At 32.1% G+C, this 2,856-nt stretch overlaps 1 long non-coding RNA gene across 3 annotated transcripts; it reads left to right on the top strand.

The window, feature by feature from the left end:
• The first annotated feature begins 239 nt into the window (after positions 1–239).
• LOC120269219 lies at positions 240–2,441 on the top strand. 3 transcript variants are annotated; one of them, XR_005539104.1, is made up of 3 exons: positions 240–323; positions 404–490; positions 1,987–2,441. It is a non-coding gene; the product is annotated as an uncharacterized LOC120269219 (long non-coding RNA). The 3 variants fall into 3 exon arrangements; XR_005539105.1 differs by having other exon boundaries at positions 1,976–2,441; XR_005539103.1 differs by having other exon boundaries at positions 1,923–2,441.
• The last annotated feature ends 415 nt before the right edge of the window (positions 2,442–2,856 follow it).

The raw sequence follows: 2,856 nt of genomic DNA, 5'->3' as shown, positions 1-2,856 counted from the left end.
GTCTCCGTGCCACCTTCGAGGAATCCGGTGGCCGTCTTGAATCCAACCCTTTCGCCGCCGGCGTTGTCCGCATCTATCTCTGTGAGGTCCATGAAACCCAAGCTCGTGCTCATGGCATCCCTTACGAGAAGAAGAAGAAGAAGAAGAAGCTCGCGCTCGTTTAACTCCATGCATCTTTGGTATGCTTGTTAACTCAATTGATTCTAGATTGATGCATATGAAGATTAAAAAGATTAATCATTGAAAGAAAAAAAAACAGCTTTATTTTGCAGTGCTTTCAGCCGTGAGTGGGATCAAAGAAAAGGCAACTTCAATAAGCACTGGTGTGCATGTTTCTTTTTAAATTTTTTTATATGTTTGTAAACTATTGCCTTTTTATTGTGTAAATCATTTGTTCATGGAGACCATGCGATATTTCTCCATGAAGTGTACCATGCTCAGGAAATTCGAAGGAAGCTGCTTCTCAATCTAATGCTATCTGATGTGCATGGTATGCATTTTTTAAAATACTTGTGTTTTATAGATAGTGCTTCATGTCCTTGGAATCCTCATTTTCTAATGGTTTTATTTGCAACTTGTCTATGATTTGGATTTAACATATTGTGGTGGGACTGGTGGAATATGCCATTCTTTGTGCTTATTTTTTTCTTCTTCTTTGTTTGTAATGCACTGGATTTGTAATGCACTGGATGAATGGAATTTAATTACAAGATGGATCTATTCAGGTTTAGAAAATAAGAATAGCTGAACAAATAAAGTTGGGTGAAAGCTTGTGAAAAAACCAACCAACCCCAAAACCCAGAACAGGGTGAATGATTTTTTTTGGATGTTCTTGTTTATTCCTCTTTTAATTATTGAGTTAGAGTGCACAGGATAGTGAACATTTCTTTGATTAATATTTCTGTCTGTCTGGAAATAACTAGCTCATGTTTATCATGTGTGTATAGTAAGTCCTTTGGCCAACCTCTTGGATGCAGATAAAGTACAAACTTGTATTAAATGCTTCCTTTACTTTTTGTGCTGAAATGCATGGTTATAACTTTGATGAATGAGATAAGATATATGTTTTATGTGTTCGTAATGCTGCTCTCATCCCTCTACCTAAGCAAGTTTTCTTTAGCAAACACAACACACAAAATAGTGGAATGAAAAACTTCAAACATGCAGTTTAAAGGTTTCCTATGTATTCAAATAACCATAATAGTTTTAAGGTTTGAATTTTGAGTTTGTTCCCTGTTCAAATTATTACTAATTTTTCTTTGTTACAATTCCCTTAATGAACCTGGCCAATTTGTTGATAGCCTTGTAACTTCTCCATATCATACTTTTATGTAGTGAAAAAAATTAATTTTGATGGTGTGTTTAGTAAGATAAAAACCTTAGAAATAAGTGTGCACAATTATTTACTTGCATTATAGAATATGTTAGCTAGCACAAGACAAGTTAGAAAATAAGAAAAAATGAAAATGAAGTTGAAATTAGAACTAATTTGAAGGAAAATATCACACATGGTAAAAACAAACATATATGGCAAACCTAAAGAATGTTTCTGATCAGCTCAATGATAGCAGGCTTGGCCATGTAGTGTGGATTCTATTAATCACCTTTCTAGTACACTCTTGTTTATTCAAAATTGTGTCATGCAAAATGAGATTCCTTACTAAAGTTATCATTCAATAATTTTAACTAAGTGCCGACCAGAAATTTTGTGAATGATAATTGGTAGCAACTATTATAGACAAAACAATTATGCAAATGAACTTGATGTACGAGAATTCTTATAAAATTCTACATGCCTTATTGTAAAAGCTGAATAATTAAAAGTCCAGAGATGATGACGGATGAATGTATGTATTCCATATATGTTGTAATTGTTTGTTGGTATAACAATAGACATGATAGCATTTATATTCTTTTACCAGCTGGTTGCATTTATTAATTTGCTAATGCGGATTGAGTTAAATTGCATACGGAGTTGGATCGCAGGGATCTATTTTTTAACCCCAGTCATCTCAGAGCTTGTCTACCGGTACATCATTGAAGGCAGTAAATACTGAGATCAAAGAGCTGAAGCAGGCAATTATGCAATTGCAAGATAACAACAAAGAGCTTCAACAGAGTTTGAACGAGATGAAGGAGGAAAGGGACCAATATCGGGAGGAGCTGCTACGCCAGATGAAAGACATGATGGAGCATTTCGAGACGAGGATGCTTTAGAGCTTGCAATTTAGCAATCTGTACTCACAGCCGTTGACTGATGATGATGATGATCATTTAGATGACATTTAGTGCCATGTAGTACTACTGTTTTTACTTGTAGCGTGTTGTATTGAACAAATGTGTGTTTTGTAGTATTGTGTAGTATTGTGTTAAAACCGATATTTTGTGTTAAAACTAGTATTTTGTGCTGAAATAATTACATGTGATATATTTGGGTATTATTATATATATTGTGACATGTATTTTCATGGGATAACAAAGAATTAATTTTTATTTTATTCTTTATTATTTTTTACAAATTTAGAAACGGATTACAATCCGATTATTTTGTTGCAAAATATATTTTTTTATTTTTTAATTTAGAAACGGACTAAAAACGGATTAATACAATTTTGAATTTTTTTATTTTTAAAATTTTATATTTAGAAATTGATTACAAATGGATAGTTTGTTTCAAAATATTTTTTAATATTTTATTTTTTTAAATTTGAAACGGATTAGAAACCAATTTATTTCTGTTCCTAATTAAAAAACAGATTTAAAACAAAACTTTTTGTTTTTAATCCGTTTCTAATATTTGAAACAGATATGATTTTGTTTCTAATCCGTTTCTAATATCTGAAACAGATTAGAAAC

The sequence above is a fragment of the Dioscorea cayenensis genome, chromosome 9, assembly GCF_009730915.1.
Source record: "Dioscorea cayenensis subsp. rotundata cultivar TDr96_F1 chromosome 9, TDr96_F1_v2_PseudoChromosome.rev07_lg8_w22 25.fasta, whole genome shotgun sequence".
Taxonomy (NCBI): domain Eukaryota; kingdom Viridiplantae; phylum Streptophyta; class Magnoliopsida; order Dioscoreales; family Dioscoreaceae; genus Dioscorea; species Dioscorea cayenensis.
This window is presented reverse-complemented; position numbering and strand designations above follow the sequence as displayed.